Source organism: Columba livia, chromosome 6 (assembly GCF_036013475.1).
Source record: "Columba livia isolate bColLiv1 breed racing homer chromosome 6, bColLiv1.pat.W.v2, whole genome shotgun sequence".
Taxonomy (NCBI): domain Eukaryota; kingdom Metazoa; phylum Chordata; class Aves; order Columbiformes; family Columbidae; genus Columba; species Columba livia.
In genome coordinates, this window is record NC_088607.1 from 34,192,360 (window position 1) to 34,213,494 (window position 21,135).

Genomic DNA, 21,135 nt, shown 5'->3' on the forward strand with positions numbered 1-21,135 from the left:
CTCCTTTTGTTCCTTTTCCTCAATAATGAAGCATACCTGAAGGAACCTAGTTTGTCTTGGACCTCTCCTGCCAGACCAACATCTCAACAGCGCAGAGGTGGCAGAGCACAGCCTGGACAGCGGGAGCTCCACACCACCTAGCTCTGCTGTCCCCCCATGGCAGGTGTCCCTGGGGGTGCCAGATTGCCTGGAACCCCCCTGGCCCCTCCAGGGCTCTGAGCTCAGACACAACAGCCCGGGGCCCAAAGTGGCAGTGGAATATTAATACATCCCCACCCCAAATCCAGAGTGTCAACACATACCTTGCTATACATATAACTGGATACCATTTTTTTAATGGACTACCATCAACCCAAACATCTGCCATCCTCAACGAGATGGATGTCTTCAAGAAAACTAGGTGGCAGGTAGGTACCTTCCCTAAAAAATCTGTTTCGTGAAACAAATCGAGGTTAAGCCAAGCAAGGACTCACTCCTACTGTCCTGTGTCAGTGTGTATATAGTGGCTTTCCAAGAGATTACTGCCAGCTATATACTGACTTGGAGTGTACAGAAATAAAGAGTAAATGCTCTAGTTATGGACAAACCAGTGAAGTATCACATAATCAAGCCTCAGTCTTCTAAGCTACAAGTTAGCAAGAAAGTAGGCTGAGCCTATGGGTTCAAATATTTACTTACAGAGGGTCACTTTCATTTATCATTTCCCTTTGCAATAAGATCCATAAACCAGAAAGAGAGGAAGCCAATAGAATCAGTCTCACAGTTAAGTAACACCATCAAGAAAAAGCCAGGCAAATTCATTATGCTTGCAAAATACAAACTGATAGAGAGTATAACCTCTATCAATAAAAACCCCCACACAATATTAAAAATAAATCTTGCTACGGGCAACAATCCACACCATCCATCAGTGGATCATGCTTGTACAGCAATTTACAGGGCTGAAACACCCGTTAGGAAATTGAGTTCAAGTATCAGAATGGAGGTCCTATCTAAAGGTGTACCAGAGGATTTATGATTAATCTGACAAATTACTGCATGTCTCAAGACAGTATATAAAAAAATAAACACCAAAATGACTGTTCCAATTTGAAATTGATCAAAATTTGCAGTAGAAGGCATTTTACATTGTCTTAAATCAAGGGAACTGAGAGCTACCACTAACAAAAAAATACATAGGCAGTTTCAGAGGTACACTGCAGATATCAGACTTATTTCGGCAGCATACAGCGAACAGAAAATGTGCCAGCCTCAGAAGCTATGCACTAGCTTGCTGTACTGACAGTCACTCCATTTCTCCCCTTCTCTCGCAAGTCATTTTTTATCTCTTACTGTTATTTTTAATCCTCAGATCGGACAAGAGAACAGAAATTGCGCCAAAACCACAATGCAAATGGTAAAATAAATGGAAATAAATATGTAAGGGCAACACCACTGACTAGAAAAATAAACCCAGGATTCCAGTACCAATGGAACTGTAATAAATTCTGGAATCCCTTTATTAGCAATGCTGCTACTCCAAGGTGAACAAATGCCAGGACGTGTAGTGTCAAATGCTGGCAGCTGTACTCAGTCCCCGGCTGCTCCAGCAGAAACAGTCGGCTGAACAGGGGAGAAAGAACAGTTCATCTCAAGTTCCTCAGCTTGATCCTCCTCTCTTGAGGGAAAGATCTTTTTGCTCAAGATTTTGCATGGGTTTGAGGGGCCTGGGCTTCCTAAAGGCAAATCTTACCAGTAAAGGCACATATATGTGTAAATTGATATAATAATGGCTTTATTAGTTCAGATCACAGGTACATCTAGACTCAATAACCTGTCTTGAACAGCAGCTGAAAGATGAAACCCACAGAAGAACCAAAGAACGAGGTGAGTACACAGTAGCATTTCCACAGAACACCCAACAGGCCCCAACAATCTATAGCTCGGGACTTACTGAGCTAAATGTGGTGTCTTAATAGTTCCACTCTGAATGTGCACACACAGCTTCTGTGAAGCCATTAAAACCTGTAACATTCACACGTCTTGCAGAAAGTAACTTTGAGAAGAAAAGCTGCCCCTTTTCTTTGTTCTAGTAGAAATGCATGATAGAATAGTGTAATAATAACACTCTTCACTTCTATTCTTGACACAGAAATACGATTATCATGTAATTAATAATAATGACAGACCGATGAGTTCCAGGGAGCTTGAATAACATCCATCCAGTCATCTAAAGCACAGACATTGCCTGAAACCCTGTAGATTTAATTATCAGATTTCCCTTGGGGACGTTCTTATTATAAAATCAAGATTCAGCTCAGCAGAAAGCAGTATATTTTTTCAGCTTTCTTACGTACATCACAACAGTAAACAAAAAAGAAGCTTGTTTCTCACAAAGCATTGCAAAACACTTTTCAATATAGAAAAATACACATGAACCTCTTATTAGGTACTAGTTTAACTGTGTGATCCATATTTAAAAGCAGATGTTCATTAAATTCCCCAAAAAAACCCTCTAACATTTAAGTGAATTAATAGTTCTATAATAAAGTAACAAGGCCAAATTCCATTTTCCTGCTCTACCTAATTATAGCATCTGATTAATTTTAATTATAAAGTTTCAGAATAAATCAATGTGAATATCAGAGTTCATGATAATCGTTATTTTAATGAACACCTAAGGAATTAACATTTTGCCACTAAAACCTTGCCAAGAATTTTTATGTAAGCTGATGTGCCGTGTGTACAACTGTGAAAATCCCACACGGCACAGAGCTTATATTCTACTTTATCAACATCAATTTTGTATGTAAATAACTCATTCTTAAAAGTGGCTCACAGCGCCTGCTGTGTAATAGCAAACGAGCCTGCAACATGGAATTCATTATACACAGTCCTGTCACATTAAAGCTCTGATACTTTCATAGTAATGGACACTTCAATGTTGCATTAGTATGGAATTTTTTTGAATTAACTTTAATGTTTGATTATTGCCTTATTAATTGCCTTGGGTCGACTGACATAAATAGGATGGATGTTATTGTAGTAAACCATAAAGGAATTAGAAATGTTCAGTTATATTCCAGCTTTCATAGAGAGTACCTTCCATTCTGTGTTTCATAAGAAATAGATCTTTTGGGTGGATGCAATTCAGTAGTAGTTCAATCTATAATCTAATCATAAAGTGATTGCACCAACGAAATATATTTTGAAGTCAATTTAAATATTGTACATACTAATTCTGTGCTGCTTAGAGAACAAAAACTCATCAACCAGGGATGAGAATACTCACTAAAAGAAAACTATTGGTCCCTCCAGCACTGTACACTTCAATAATTTCAGTAGTTTTATACAAGAGTGTGTCATAAATGAGGCATGGAAAGCCATTAGCTGAACCATTCATATTGAATATATTTTGTTGTCATTTATTTTTTCACAAGAAATAACAAAACGGATTTATTTTTCTAGTAATGATGATGCACCTCCCTTTTACATCTTACTGTTGGTAAGTTTAAAGAACCCGTAAAGTCACACAATTAGTCTAGACTTCACTATCCAAAAGCCTTATTCTCCTTTTCAGGAAATGAAAAAATACAGCTATCAATGGTATATCTGAATATGCAGATAGGATTATTGAAGAAGACTTTTTTTTTTCTTGCCTTCTGCTTTAGCATTATCTAGACAGTTGATGTTTCTTCTCCTTACCCTTCAGCAGCCTGCCTCTTCCTCCATGTTCTAACTCTCAAAATTGAAAATGCCAGACATATAAAAAGACTATTCGGGCCGACTTACTGGAGGGCAAAAGAACAGTGTGAAAGCCTTTCAGGTGCCCACCTCCAGAGCTGAACAGGTGTGCTGCCCCGCGAGCACACAGCAAAGCTTGTCTGACTCAAGTGCCTTTTACTTCACCACTAGATCTTGCAAATATAAATGCAAAAATATGCCAATGCTATAACATACTGATAAAAAGAAACCTTTTTTTTTTTCATACCACTACACAAGGTTGGTGTTGGGCTTTTTTTTTTTATCTCTTTGCACCTTAAAGCCTTGAATATCTATGATTAATAGATTAATAGTCTGTATAAACTGTCATAACTCCGCACTTGTCAAGGGATTATAATACAACACAAACTTCAAAAGTGGACCTGGAAGGTGTGAACATGATGTCCTCCCCATCTCAAAGCAAAATCAACTTTACTATGATAGATGCTTCTTTAACTTCTTCAAAAACCTTCGGTCTCTGGGGAACACAGTATCTACATTAATCTGCATTCATGCTTAACTATTCTTGCTATTAGAATATTTTTCCTTATGCCTAACCTACCTGCTGCTTGCAGCCGCTGGAGCTCTGCACCCCGATCTACCACGGTCACCGTGAAAAATGGCATCCAGGTCACTACTGACTGAAAGCCTCATGATATTTGAAGAGAGGAAAGTGAGATATTTTCCAAAAATTGAGCTCTCAGAAAGACAGACGCACCTCTTCTGGAGATGGCTAGTACATTAAAAACAACACCACAACAAAAAACTTTTTAAAAATATATATTTAGATAGGAATGCAATTAAGTGAACCTGATTGGGAATAAGCATTATTGGTTAAATTTCAATTTCCAGTTTTAATATGTTGCAATTCATAACATTTGAAAGACAAGATTTACAATCTTATCTACTGTCTGGCTTAAATATTGTCATTTCTATGCAATGTTTTCCTGACGCTTTCTTCCATTGCTTGAATAACTCCTTGAATCTACAAAGAATCTCACTGAAGATACCTGGATCCCAAACAGGCATAAAGATCTGCCTCTGTTCTGCACTGCAGGATCAGTCTCATGGTTTAAATGTAAAATGACAAATCAAATGTAAATTGCTGCCAGTCAAGCTTTGGCACTTGTGCATTATTTTCTCCCCCACCTGCATGCATTTTGCCTCAGGATTTTTGAAGTTCTATCTCTTTTTTTTAGCAAAGACATTAAGAAAACCACTGAAATAAATAACTGATTCCAGATCACTTATACTGCTAAATTATATTCTAATATTTCTTCACGTAATATGCATGTATCTTACTAAAAACCAAAATTATTCTAAGAAAAAGAATATATTAATTTGTGCTTCCAGAAATAAGTATTAACAGCCTATTGTGAGACTTTGTGCTTAAGATTTTCTTTTTCAAAACTCAGAGGAGGGGAGGAAATTCATGCAGGAATATTGCTAATACTACAAAAAGACACCAGTTACTGAAATAAAACACTCACATTGCTGGCTAAAACTTGAAGTGATTTAAATGCAGAGATAATTCAGTGCTAGTCCTGAGAGAGCATGTAAATAAAGGGGATATAAACATCATAGATGCAACTAAATTATGCTGCAGGAACAAAAAAATATATTCTCAAAAATTATACGGAGCTAGAATAGAAGATATTTCAGGCTGGGGTTTAAAAGAAGGTACAGGCTAATAAGGTACTAAATAAAATAGGAGATGAGAAGGATTAAATTTGTGCCTGGACTGGATACACACAGGCAAACAACCTGATAATGAAAAAAAGGCTTTTTGTCATTTTCTTTCAATTTTCTCTAGCACTCAGTATCTTCTGTATATCACAGTAAACAGTAAAACAGTATCCAAATGTAAATCACTAGGAGAGATAAAAAAACTGGCCCTAAATACATGAACTAAAAGGAATAACCAACCACAAGAAAAAGATGACAAGATCCACAGATGCAAACATTTACATCGCCATTCTCTAACTGCTCTGGGAGACAAATAAATAACTTTACATTAGAGCCTCAATCAAGTGCTTTTATGTTAAAAATAACACTGCTAATGACCTGTTTCACCCAAGAAGACTTTAATGAAACTAGAAGAAGTGGAAAAGTAAATCAAAGACAGAATTATTTAAAAAACATATACATTAAAAAAAGTAAGGACACTAAAATATTGCTCATATGAAAATTATTTCAATTACGTGTGGCAATGAGGACATACAGATATACAATGCTGTCTATTGAAAGCAGAGGTCTGCTGTGCTTTGATGGTATATTTTTCCATTAACACCACAGTTTTAAAGACACTCAGTTATAAAGGGAACCTTGGAAAATAATTTAAAAAGTAAGCAAGTGTTACAAGTCTTTAACATATATATTGTATGAGTTGCTTTATAAATATCCTGTCTGACTGAAGAGATGAAAAAGCAAACCAGCAATTAAGAATGAGAGTGAGATGTGCTAACTACCTGTAACAACTCTTGAGATCCTTACAGTTATTTCTCATGCAAACCAGTATCTCCATTGCAGTTGTCCAAAAATGAATCAGCATTACACTGAAAAACATCTTCTCTTAGGTCACAAACTTTAGGAAATACATCCAACTAGGAAAAAAATTCTATCTGTACAGGAGAAGGAGTAGATGTGTAAAATGGAGAAAGAAAGGAGAGAAAACATTAAGAGAAGCAGACATAAAAGGAAGACCAAAATGATTCAAATATATTCAAAATATTCAAATATGTATTCAAAATATGACAAAAGCATGTCACTGGTCGTTACGGTAAGAGATTAAGACAAGCAAGTAAACAGGAAGCAATGAAAATGGGAAGGTACAAATGAAGGTGCTGATTCATATCGACTGGTGCCAAAGCAGATTTAATCCCCTGGGGAAGGGGAGTGAATACAATGACATCTGGATTCAAGAAGCTGTCTTCATCTGCCACGGCAGTAAAAGCAGGTGAACAAGACGTTATGTTGCATCAGAAGGACACATTATCACACAAAACATATACCAAGACAACACCATTTGAATTTATGGTATCTTTTCAGCTTGAATACTTCATTCTCTGTGGACATCTCTAAGGTAGATCCAGCATTTTTCTTCTGACAAAAAGAGCTTTTACTTTGCAGCAATAATTCTCAAAAGAATTAGTTTTAAAACAATGCATTTTTTTCAGCTTTAGTAAAAGCACACCAAAAACTGCAAAATATTCTGTTCCCCAAATTCTTAAAATATAGAAGCTTTGCAATCAGCTATATCTGATTTAAGGATAATCAAGCAGGTTTTATGGGCTGCAGAACCTTATAAATCTTTTCTGATTTCTGTGGGGGTACAGGGAAAAGGGGAATTGTTGAAGGAAAAGATGATAGATTACATTTGCCTGCGGGTAGTAAGACTTCCTACAAGGAGAAACAACATTCTCTGAATAATTGCATGCAGTTTGATGCCAACAGGGACACACAGAGTCTAGTTCCCGGTCAGAAATTTTGGCTGCCACAAAATGCTGATAAAAAAATGCGTGAGGAAAACAGCATGAATTCACACTATTTTCCAACATTTTTCTCTCACTGATTTGCTTCGCTTAAACAGTAGGTCAAACTGCAATTTCTTCCTTCTGCTTTGCAGAAATTCTTCCATCTTGCATCATGAATGTCAACAGAAAAAGAAAGTAATAGCCAAACCACATAGAGAGAATGTCAAAACATCAAACACACAGCACAATTCCAGTAGAAAAGAGCTATAACCAGGACTATTCTAACAAAAGTATTAAGTATATTTTTCAAAGAGTGTTTATAAGACACTACGATAAACATGAGTGTCTGGCAATATAGGCAACAACAAAAAAGGACAGCATGAAATATTCACCACAGACCACACATTTTAAAAATTTAATAATACTCTCTCTTCCCCCTGCCCCCAGTTTTTACCAAATACCACACAGCTGCCCTTTTATATCCACAGAGCCAAGCTTAACTCCTTGAAACAACGTGACATTCTGACTCCATTCAAGTCAGTTGAAGTTCTACCGTTGGCTTTAGAGGATTTGACCCTTTAAAGTAGCAGGATTTTTGCATTTCTACAAGTGATAGTCAGGAGTCAGCAATGGAGACAAGAATGAGCGGCCTATGTAGCATAGTTGGACACAGGCAATAGCCACAACACAGTAGCTAATCTCCTAATGAAATACTCACCTGCAGCCTGCTGAGACATTTCCTACACTTGAAATATTTGATGAGAGGGTAACTCCTTCCTTCTTACACTGAAAAAAACCAACGCAACCATATAGTGATTTAAGAATTTACATTTTATGTGGCCATTAGAGCTTCTCGGAGACTGTACCCCTTTTGATCAGAACTTCCACTACCTTCTCCTCAAGAGAATCAAAAAGACACTGAATAAAAGCTCTGCTTTACTGCAACATAATACTGAAAGAGGGAAAAAGCTGTCCTGCAGGATAAACGAAACTAAAAATCAAAGTGCTAGTCAGTCCCTCCCCTGTTTATCACACACCCTTCCCTTCCTACACTCTTGTTGTCAGTCTAAGAACTCACCGTGTGGGGATTTTGAGGTGCAGTAGCTTTATAAAACCCCCTTAAGATCCATAGAAATATTTTCTCCTCTGAAATCTCCTCCCAGAGACACCAGTCCCCAGCCTAGGAAACTCCAGAACCTTCTCTCAGCTCTTCTCCAAGGAAGCACATTCTCTCTTCCTTCCAGAAAGCTCCACCTGAACTAGAGCTACAGGGGCCAACAAGGAAAATAAGTGACCTTTCTCCCTGCTTCTGAGCCAAAATGTTACACACTGCAATAGTCAGTAAGTGGTAAACAATCAAATACCAAAAATTATACTATCAATCACATCATCCCAGAACATCAAAAGTTCCAGTTTACATCACAGTTCATAGATCAAAAGCATCAGAATAACTTAAAGTTTTCTTCTTTGTAGTTTCAGGAACTTCAGGCTATTTTCTAGGTTGCTTTATGTATTACTTCAGCACAGGCTAACAAGATACTGAATGAGAACTCATTAGTAGCTGGTCAACTGTAAAGAGTCCATCAATCATTTTTATTTCTTTACTGTCAGCAACTCTAATTTCAACTCTGGAAAAAACTTGTGTTCTAAACTGTAAAATATATCACATAAAATAGTGGCATTTGGTAGTATGCTTTTAGATTTTCATGCTTATTGTGAAAAAGTTAGTTCAACATATAATGAAGTCATTCATCCTTTATAACCACCAAACATAATTAATTGGGGGGGGAGGGGAAGTTGCTTCATCTAGAGCAGATGAACAAACTACAGTCTACTCCAGAACAAGTCCATCATTTTGTACCTAAAGCTCCAGTAAAAAATAGCAAAACTCTTTCCTGTGTTATATTTACATGATTTCTTTAGAACAAAAAGCAAATACATATTCTGGATTGTTCTTATATTCCAAGTCAGTGAAACATCAACCAGTTACTATAAAAGGGCCTTTCAGCTGACAACAGGAGTCATATCTTCACCATACCAAACCCAGTGAACTGCTCCAGTTTTCAGGGTGCTGTTTTCACAGACAGACTTCCACAAACAGCTTTTCTACAAGAAACTTACTTGACATTGGCAGAAGTTCATGAAGAGGGTAGCACTGCAATTAATCACACAAAATTGCATCATCACCCTCACAAATCACCACTTTTCCTTCATGCGATTGTAGCAGAAGCACGCTCAATCTCCAAATGCTATGTTTACCATAGCTTTGTATTTATTATAACAGAAAGATTCATAAAGTTGAAAACAATAACTATCTAGGAAGGAAAGCCCAGATGGCCAAGTGACTCAAATAATATGAAAATAATTACCTCCCGTCCTCTGTATCCTGACACAGTGGGTAGCTTACTCCTTTCTTGATTCCTAGTCTAACATCTTTCCTGGCTTGAAGCAACCTTAGAGAGTTTCCTCTAGAACCGTAGGAAGATTTTCTCCCTCCAAACCTCAGGTGAGGCTCAAGTGCAGCAGCCAGCACAGGTAGGGCAACGCACTCGCTTGTTCTTCTGGTTTTAGAATAGCATGGGATGAAGTGTATGCAGAACACACTGAGAGCCCAAACACTGAATAACCCAATCACCCAGCTCGTGTGGCCCGGCAAGCTGGCTGGTTCCCTGACTAACCTGTGAGCAAGGTTTCAGCTGCCTGAAATGGGAGGTAAATCACTCCTCCAACCAGAGGCAAAAGCAAGCAAAGCCATATTCCCTCTCACATAAAAGCACTGAGAAGAGTGATATTGACATTTCTTAAATTATTAAATAATTAGCAAAACAAATATTAAAAGCAACAGTATGTACAAAGAGTAATGTTAAATATTAAATATTGTTTATTAGCTTTTATATTAATACTGGAAAATTATTGTGGATTACTTCCATACAACCAAATCCTAGACAGATTTGTTTCGTTGGTTGGTTGCTTGGTTTTTTTTACAGTGCATACCAACTTTCTTCAGAAAAAAACTGTTAATATGAGAGAACAGCTCACATATTAAATTACACAAATGCAATTTGGTTGCTAAAGTTATAATCTTGTACAGCGACATTCCAATCTTCTACTTCTTGTACCTGAATTCTAGTTCTAGTTCATGAACAGATTATAGGATGCAAAATTGTTAGGTGGATTCTAAAATATTAAATTTAGATAAATCTTTCTAATGTACTTATAAATTTGGCAGGGTAAAAAAAACCCTGCTGCTATGGTAAGCTGAATCACTAGTAAATATATTACTTCCATGCTCATGACAAAATTGACTCTTAGTGTGGACAAAACCATTAACAGCCTTTTTTTTGTATGGCCAGCCTGCCCCAGATACTGAAGGCAAAACTGCAGAAGGGACAGATTATTATCTGTAGATAATCTGGAAGTCTAAAAGCCCCACCAAATTTCAGCCCAGATTTAATCACTGCATATGAAAAGCATTCACCATTACAATTCTAATCCAGGAAAAAAAAATATTTGTAGTAAGAAAATGCACATGACTGAGAAAATTAATAAAATGTAAGCCAAGAACCAGTGGAGCTAGAAAGGACCTAATGGTCACCTTCTCCATTTCTGACCACTGTGAAACAGCCCAGGTGTTCCTAGAGCTTCCCAGCCAGAAGGTTGTCTAACCAGTCTTTATCTGTGTCCATAAATTAATCTCTGCAGCCTCCTAAGGGAACCTGTTCCAGTGTTTACTCACCTATATGACAATTTTTTTTAATGTGACTTTGCATAAATGTCACCTATTGCCAATTACTTTTCTCTTTCTTTTAACAGATACGGAGAATAACTTAACAACATACACCTTATGAAAACCTCTTCCATATTTGAAAACATTGTGTTCCTCTACTCTATCTTTTCCATCCTAAATTACACAAACTCGGTTAAGTCAACTTCTTCCTACTTCTTATATATGTTCTAAAATCCTTGCTTCATTTTGTTGGTATCACTCCATGCTATTCTTAAACTGGGATGCCCAAAAGAAAATACTGAGCTGAGCCCTATTGACAGTTCATTTCATCTGTAATTCTCTACAGGTCCCAATGCCTTATGAACATTGCCACTAAGCCAGAAATCCTGCACTTTTATTCATACAGCTGACTTCTTCCCAAGGGTAATCATTTGCACTTGTCATTTCAACTTGCAGATTTCAGATAATTTCTCCAAATGAAAAAGAAATCAAACTCTGCAGAAGTCTACTCTTCATTCCCTCAGCCACCTCATTAACAAAAACATGTCATTTACGTGGACTCAGGCCAGAATCACACTTTATTAAACTATGCCAACTTGACCTGCAACAGTATAAGTAACATTTCACTAGGAATATTATTTTTCAGTGAATTGTATTTTCCCTTAATACTAAGTTAACTATGCTTCTCAAGTTTGCTCATGAAAACATCCTCCTCTCAGTGTGAAATATATGCAAAGTTACGTCCCATTTACTACTTCCCTTTTAACCACTAGACAGCTATTCTGTTAAACAATTAGATGTATTGGACAAAAGGTATTTTGAAAATTCATTCTTGTTGTTTATCATCACCTTCTTACCCTGAAGACTTCTAAGAAATGCACATTTAAGGATTTCCTGTAGGTTTTTCCTGGTTATCCAGGTTACATGGAATGATCTATAAATTCTGTAGTTTTAAGGTAAGTATTGCTTTTCTACTACTTGCAAATACTCATTCCTCACTGTTTTTCTATGATCAATGCAAACAGTTCAGAAACTCCTTTCTTAAATATTCTTTAACTTCTTTCTGGCATGTATTTCACTTTGTCTAAATATCTACAATAAGCACTTAACTATTTACATGAAGCCTGAAGCAGGTAAAAAAAAATACTTTAACTTACTGTCCCCCATTTACAAAGGTCTTTACTTCTTCATTCTTATTAATACTGGATTACTGGAAACTTCTTGCTTTATGCATCCTCTACTGGTTTTATTACATTCTGTGCTTCAGCTTTTTTGGCTGTGTCCACACTCAATGCTTGTCCTTTTATTTACACTACATCTCTATTTTCCAGTCACTAAGAAGCTCCTGATGTAGGCAAGTCAGAATCTTTCAACATTGTCCACTTTTCCAGAAGTCTGCTCTTGCACTTCAGATAGCTTCTACCCTCCACCTTATTTTGAATCCATTATCTTTATTGCAATCGTTATTAACCAATCATTTTGCCGTGTATTTTCTCATACTATTTTTGACTAAAATGTTTCCAATGCTCAGATTTTCATCCTCTTCTTCACTATTATAATTCACTAGTTACTTCTTTGTTTTAACAGGGCAAACAAAATCTTCGATACTATAGGAAGACCTGATGGAGTGTGCCTTGCTGTATTATTTTTGCCATAGCACATTTGTTGTTTGGACAAAGGAGCCAACAGCCATTCTGATCTAGAAACCACACATCCAAAAAACCTTCAGGTAGCCAGCAGCCGGGTCTTACAGAACTGAGGAGAAGGTCCAACTTCCACAGACAGATGGCAGCAAGGGTTTCCCAGTTCTCCCACAGGCACACTGTTATGAGTTCTAAGCACAGAGCTGGAGCTCACAGCAATCCCATGCCACTATTTTCAAACTCCTCCTCATTTACTGCCTCCTGTCACTGAAGATTCATTCTCACCAGCAGCCAGAGAAAATAGCAAGGACAGGATCATATTTCAGCTGTTTGCAATCAATGCATGATTCCCGATTTACAGGCTAACCTATACATCTATATCATAGATATACACAGACTCTCCACTACAGTAATAAACTAGAGAATTAAAAAATTAAAACTTCCAAACTGAATTAATGGTAAGAAAAAAAAAAATCTCTTTGGCAATGCCTATAAAAATACAGAAGCCTGAATTACATCACCTAATTCACCTCTGTCCTCACCAGTGTTAAGAGTAGGATCCCCTCCTCCGCATGTTGCAAACGATACTCCTTCTCATAAAATCTACCTTTCCTTTTTTTTTTTTCAATATGTGTTCAAGGGAATATCATCTGCCTCCTTTGGTAACCTCATCCCTTGGAAACCGCAGTCATGTAGCTCATACACAACCCACATGCCATTCAGTTACAGTGTGTTTCTGGAATACCTGCCTTACCCAACTTAGCCAATTATATCTTTCTTTTTTGTCTCAGCCAAGAGCCAAATATAATCTACAGATCCATGCAGAACATACAGACTAGCATAAAACACATTCCATGCTGAAAGAAATCAGTGAGGCACAAAAACAGGGGAAAGGAGGCAGGAAGACTCTGCTGTTGCTGAGAGAAGTTGTTAGTCTAACGCAGAGGTGCTGGTATATCCAAGAAAATGAAACAGGCTCACATTTCTTCAGTAAAATGCAAGGAAGAAAAGCTCCTCTAAGCTTTCTAAGGAGGAATTAGTTGCAAAAACTACAGGCGTTAGGAAGGAAGCTCTCTAAAGAGAACCTCTCTATGGGTGGAACCTGAGACTTAAGACATACGTGAAGAATGAATCTGTAACACACACCTTGCCAAGAAAGGATGACGAGTCGGATGGAGAAGGAAGGAAGAGTGGGGGGTCCTTCTCGTTTCCCAGGGTGCACTGAGTTAACAGCTCACAGCCCACAAAAGCAACAGTTCTGTCCAACTAGCCCACTTCCACACTCTGTTACTCATTCCCATTGCCCTGGGGATGGATACAGAGCTTGTGTGCCCTTCTCAGAGCTTGAGTCAGCTCAATAAAACTGAAAGAAAATCCAACAGGAACAAGAGAAGAATAAGCTTGGGCAGCTCACCTGTCCAACAGACAGGGTCCCTGAAGCAGCAGAGCGAGTGCAAGGGAGGGGAAGATCTGGGTGGCTGACAGCACAAACACGCAGAGTACACAATGGAACACCCCTTTCCAGCTGAATGAAGCACTTGGATCAAAGCAAGGGATAGAGGGAAACTCTGATTAGACAGAAGGAAATAACTCCTTCACAATGAGGATAATAAAACCCTGGAATCGGCACCCAGAGAGTCAGTGGAATCTGCATCTTTAGAAATATGACCTGATTTAACAAGGCCCTGAGCAACCTGATGTAACTTGGTAGCAGGCCCTTCTTTGAGCAGAGAATACCACCAGATGACCCTGATAACCTAAAATATTATATGACTGTATTAAAACTAACAGTTTCAATGATTAAGTTAATATTGAAGACAGCTACAAGAGATAAAACTAAGTAGTCAAAGGTTTCCTACTTGCTCACGCTGCTATCACACATTTCAAATTGCATTGACAATGCTACAGACTAACTGAAAAACTAAGATATTATACCAAGAATTGAAGCACCACATCAGAGACCAGGAATAGAGCTGACTGGAAATCCTCCACAGGAATAATTCTTCTTTGAATTTTGCCAGTTTATCAAAAGCAGAATATTCCATGGAAATAAAGCAAGATCTTCTGAAAAAAAATGCAGGAATATGCCCTGCCAGCTCTGCAAGATGGCCCTGGAACCAAAATCTGAAAGTTTGGGAATGAAGAACTTGGAAGCACTGCTCCTGAAGTAGTCTTACTCTACAAAAATTGTGTACCTACAGCTCAGAGAGGCAGGTGTTCTGAGGATCACAATAACTGAGGAGCCAAATGGCCTAAGAACTTGGCAATCTCACCTGAGGCTTATTTAGACTTTGCAGGCTCACTCATATGCAACAGCACTCTTGGATCCCGCTGGAATCTGGAATAACAACTTCCCCTCTCATCTCAGCAATCTGGTCAGTTGGTCCACAGCTGTTCAGGACTGGACAGGTATAAAAGTGACAATAATCTTGGCAACATCAGTCAGCATCACCTAAGACATCCCAGCATGATTCACTTTGAAATCCTGCTTTCCTGTGTGCACAGTTGAACACAGGAGGTGGCTGGCAGAATGCAGAAGACTATTAGGCCCCTCTTTTTCAAATTAGAAACATTTTTTTTTTACCAATAACTTGAAAGCATAAAAATAAAAACTCAATTTCCTAGCCAATTGTAGTAAGGATCAAAAATGTCATGATGAACTTGCCTCCTTAAAAAATGGCTACAAGTTGTCATACAGAATTTCAGGATTCCTCTACCTACTGACTCTTCGGTTTAATTTTGTTGACACTTCCTACTGGAAATTTGCAAAGTTTTCAACTCTTTCTCTTCCTTATTATTCCAAACAGTAAACTGGAAATATCATTACCAAACCAAAATGGTCCCTACCTGTGTGCATATGCTCTCTCACGTATACATTGTCCATTTGTGCATGTGCACAGTTAGCAAATAGACACATTAGACAGTGTTCTTTTGCTGTATTAAGAAAAAAAAGAATTCAAGTTTCCAGAGAAGAAATTTACCTTGGGCTCCAGTTTTGTTTTCTATTACCTGCTTCCAGGTTGTATGCAATTATTATTATTATTATTACATAATATATTATATTATTTTATAATCATCATAATAATATTCTAGTATTTCTTCTTTTCTCTGGAATTAAAATTAATTATTATTCTTCATTTCTACTGCAAAGAGCTCAACAGTATTCAGTACGAGAATGGAGGGAGGGATTCCTTTACCAGTTATCTCCTTTTAAAGACTGATAATTCCTCCTATGCAACATTAAGTTTTTGAAAAAATGAGAAACATCACTACTTGATAGAAAAGATAATCCTAGATGATTCATGAGTATAGCCCCTAGTTAAGTAGCTGGCTTAGCCTTTCTTTCCATCTCCATATAAATTTTCTTTAATTTTTGACACTGATAATGAAACAAAGGTTAAAAATAATTAGAATAACCTAAGATAGAAAGGATTTTCCAGTAAATAGAGTAATTAGAATAATTTACTTTATTTAATGTATTCTACTAAGCATTGCAGCTGTCTGATTTGAGACATTTATTTTCTTCACATACTCAAACAGAAAGAAAATGTGCCAATTGGCAATCCAGCCTTAAAAAACACCTGTGAGAAGCAATTCTTGGGAAAAGCTGGTCTTGAAAGGCCTTTTGCTTTTTTTAAAAATTAATACGTTGGTAGGGGTTGGTTTGATTGTTCACTTTTTCAGCCTTCTAATCATACACATTGGTCACAAATGCAATGATACAAAGGAATATTCTTCCTTTTTAGTTTTAGTTAGTTAAGAAAAAGAGTAACAGTACATCAGACAGAGAAATGAGTGGAAATGAATCTCCCATCACCCAGCCCTTTCTGTTATGGGAGACAGCATGAGAAGGCTAAGATCAAGTTCACCACCACCCAGCACTCTATCACACCAGCCACGTGGTTAAAGATTGCAGAGATACCTGGGGTAGTGTAGGTTATGGACTTTGCAATTAAATGGGGTTTTTTTAAGCTAAGAATTTAAGGCATTTTGGATTTGTTTAGAAAAAATAATCCTTTTGTTTAAAAGTTGGACTTGGTCTTCATTTGTCTGCAACATCAATATTCTATTAAGAGTTCCCCAAAATATCAATGACTGATGTTTTTAATAAGAATTGCTATAAAAAAGAAGTAGTAAACAGCTTTCAATCTGAAACAGAATACAATTCAGAAATGTAGCTGGACAACAAAAATATCTGTCCTATACAGAGGATAAAAACCAAGATAAATGCATGCTGAAACAGCAAACTTCAGTAGTGTTCCTAGAAATGGCAAACTAACATTCAGAAAAAACAATCAGCCTTTAATGTCCTCCAGAAAATGGGAAACAGGTCAAGAAACACTGCACGTAGTGACAACTATTTCCCATAAACTGTAAAAAAACACCAAACCTTGTAAATTAAACAGCTAGGTAGATGTTGAGTTAACGAATACTTTAATATTTATTTGTAATGCTTTTTTATTGCCACAATCAACTATTTATTTCATCTTGGAGAGAGAAAATGCTACTTTATTGAAGGTTCCGTGAAAAAGAATTAGTCTCCAGCAACCCAATATATTCCCAGTCCTGTCAGGTATACCAAATACAAATTACTGACTACTGTACTGAATCATCCTCCACACATCCAGGAGTTGCTCATCACGCTACATTACTTCAATGCAAGCTATAAGTTAAGATCCGATTAATCCTGCAATAACTTGGCTCAGAACCGTTAAATGAAAAACAGCTTAAGAATAGAAAACATTTCATTATCTTGCTCTAGCTCACGTACATAGATCCCAGTTTATTGCAAATTCTGTGAGACAATCTATAATCAGGTAAATTTAACTGCAGCTTATTTTGCGACTGTAAACCTATTTGGAGAATTCACTAGACTACTTTTGTGTTTTAAGTACACCAAAAATCTTCCTGAACAGTTCATATCTGATTTCCCTATAAAACTAAATGTTTGACAAAAGTTAACGTTTAGAAAAACACATACTGCATATAAAAATGTAAGAAAACCCACTGTAAGAGTGTTCAAAGTCAACTGAACTAAGTACTCAGCCAATGTCAACAACTGAATTATGAAAACGACATGTTTTCCTGCATAAATGCCAGTATAACATGCCATATGGGCACACCAATTTTACTGAAATAAATCTTTTTTTCTGAAAACATAATGCTCGATAAAGTCATTAAAAAACCCTGAATCGGAAAAATCTGAGTGACGCTTTCCACCCACACATCACACATTGAAATGTTTATAGTTTACATTTTGCTATACCAAACTTCCAAACTTCTCTGGAACAGCAGTTTTTAAAAATAGTTGAATATGAAGAGGACAGTAGAGCAAGAACATTTTAATCCATTCTTTTTACAAAATGACATTAATACAAGCTCCATTTGTTCATTTTCCTACACAGAAGTACCAAAAAAAGGATTTTGGAAAGTCATTCGATTCAATCGCTTGCATGAATAACCAATAGCTATTCTGTTCTTGAAGACTTTAACAAGGCATTTCTTCAAACTCCCTGGTTAGTCTAGTCTGCCAAGATACACATTGGTGAAAAAAAGTGGTAGTAATCAAGATGGACAAGTCAAACAGTTCCCTGTTCTCAGCCACCTAGATGTCACACTGAAGTATATTATTGAACAAATAACATATTTAACAAAACTCTAAACAGTTGCCATAATCTTCAGCTGTGTCATATATGATTGCTTGGAATACCTTTCATTACATGGAGAAAACTAGGGACACATCTAGCTAAACAGGTAAAGGTACAAAGCTGCATATGAAAATGCATTTCTTCAGTTATAGCTCTTAGATTCTTTAATTAATGAGTTGAATTATCACTTTACAGATTCACAGTATCATGTAGTCACACAGACAATTTCACAGGAAGCTGCTATCAAACAGTGTTTTGGAGCTCTGTAAGAAAATGTACATGCCTCGGCAGAACTGGTAATGTCCTTCCAGCAGTTTCACCATCAACAACAACATAGGACAAACACTGTGAAAATGGTAAAATACACACATTTAGACATGTATCAATATATGATGTGTGGACTGGTTGTAATACTTTTGATATCTGGCAAGAAGATCTCTTCTGACAAATGTTTAAAACACATTACCACAGCAGTTTTCTACAGAAGAACAAACAGTAGCTGGCAGGTACTGAGATGAGAAGGTTTAAGTATTTATGAAAAATGTATTCATGAAGGAAATTATACATTCCAGATACATTTTCAGCATACTATTAAAAAATATTCATATTAGAATGTTCAGAATACCCCAACTACAAAATATAATGCAAATTAGCCCCAAATTAATGAAAGTTTAAAAGTGGCAAACACGATGTTTTCTGAAGCAGCCTGTGTTCTCATCGAGCTTGGCTGACAGGAACAGGTGAGGTGAAGCCTTACGGGAATGGAGAACATAAGCTTTACCATGAAGAGCTGTGGCAGATGTGAAAAGTGTCTGGAGCTTTTTCACAGGTTTGGTTATTTGATTCATGCAATGTGAATTTTCTCTAGTAAGAGATACCAATTTGGGCCCTAACTTCTTATTGATGGAGTATCAGTCTTTTCATATACATATTATTAGTCATCAGTCATCCATTTTTCTGCAGCTATAACATAAGGATAATTAAGAGACACTAGTCTCAAGAGATGCAAATATCTAACAAAGATGGCGAGGCAATTATTTAAATTAAACATATGAAACAGTCCCTTTTCAAGCTGAACAAAATGTTTCCTTCAATCTGAAAAAAAACTCTTTTGGAAGATTTCTTGCCATTTCCAGGACTACTACAAGTGTTCCCCCTGAGCACTGAAATGAAAAATCTACTGCTTAGAACAAGATTAAGTAGCTTAAATGCAAGCTACACTGCACCACTGTGATGATAAACCAAAGCGTCTTGTCTTCCCTCTATCCAGGGAATCATTAAAAGTCTTCATCAGGAAATCGTAAAATACAAGTAACATGAAGTTATCTATATGCTTGAGGTATCTACATGTCCTTCCACTCTAAAAGAGTAAGAGTGGTGATAAAATACTACACAAAACATTATTAATCACAGGCAGTCACTACATGGAGACGGTGGGTCAGACCTTGAGCTGTTGAAGAGCACTCAAGAAAGGAGCAAAGCAAGGCATTAGCACTCCACAGCACTCAAATTTATGAGTTGAGAGAAAGGGTAAGGCCCAAAACCATGCCATCAATAAACAAAGACTCCTCATTTTCCACCCATTTTCTGGTTTGGAATTTCCAACGCTCAGGTGTTCAGTAAATTAACAATTACAATTTGAAATCTAGACAGACACAACAGCACAAGTCCCAACTATCCACTATATCATCTTTCCTGCAGTTGGACATTACCCATGTCTACAGAGGGTTCTGCACCACACATCTTTTCCCCAGAAAAAGGACTCCCTGTCTCAGGTGTCCCCCTGCTTCCAGGGATCCTGTCTCCTCTGCTCTCATCCTCACAGCATTTCAGTTTACGTGCTCTGATCTATATATGCCTCAAATACAAACGTGTCCCATATCCAGAAGCTGTGGACACAAAGGTGTGGTGAAGCAACAGGCTTCAGAGAACCTTCAGGCGTTCCCAGTGAGACTCAAGTATGCAACACACGTGCTCCACTGTCTGCCACCAACTACTTCATCTCCTTTGCAGCATCATTGCTGGAGTGGTCCAATGCTCTCTGCTGCAAAGCAGATGAGATTTATAGCCAGCCTCAGCTTGGCCTGCCATGAGGCTACACAGATGGTCAGGGCTTGATTATCAGTGCCCTAGACATGTCATATAAATATGTACAATGCAGTCAATTTCAGTCCACTTCTTGATCTGATCTCAAGGTAAAATGTATCATTTGTCTCCTTCCGGCAGGTGTGAGAAGGGCTGGCTTGGCTCTGCCACGCTCAGCCAAAACCTTAGGTAATTTTAACATAAAAACTCAGTTAAGAAACAGAAGTTTTTGAAACACACAACAAGAAAGAATGAAATCACAACCTACCAGTAAAGGCAAAAATAGTACTGGCCCAGCATACATAACAGTGTGTGTGTATGTATATATAAATACACATGCACACATCCAACTGATATCCAGAATAAGCTGAGAAACAGATAAAGCTCAGATATGATGAAACAACATTTTAAAAGTAAGGAAACTTTAATTCAAGAAAGCAGCTATCATATCATAAGCATATCCGACCTTTCTTTAACAACCTTATTTCAGTCTTGTCTAAACAATCTAGCCAGTGATCTCTATTCAAATCCACAGGTGGGTACAGAATAATCACTGAGACATCCCCTCCCTGTTTACTGAAGGCAGAGAAAGCAGTGCCTGCAATCATCCTAACTGCTGCTCACAGCAGCCACTTTAACCCACACTCAATCACAACTCTATTATCCCTTTTGATCACCCAGATAAGTGCACATCCCTACTGCGACTGGGAGTGAAAGCAGCTAGAGAACTCAAGAAACACAGAGCCAGTATTGCTGCACTACAATGTGTTCAATAACTTTTCATTTTAAAGCATCAGCAGAGACAAGAGCTTGTCATT

The 21,135-nt window shown here is 37.4% G+C and overlaps 1 protein-coding gene across 7 annotated transcripts in view; it reads right to left on the reverse strand.

Annotated features, from left to right (window-relative positions):
• CTNNA3 (catenin alpha 3) overlaps positions 1–21,135 on the reverse strand; it is a 460,135-nt gene that overhangs the window by 316,726 nt on the left and 122,274 nt on the right. The window lies entirely within an intron of this gene.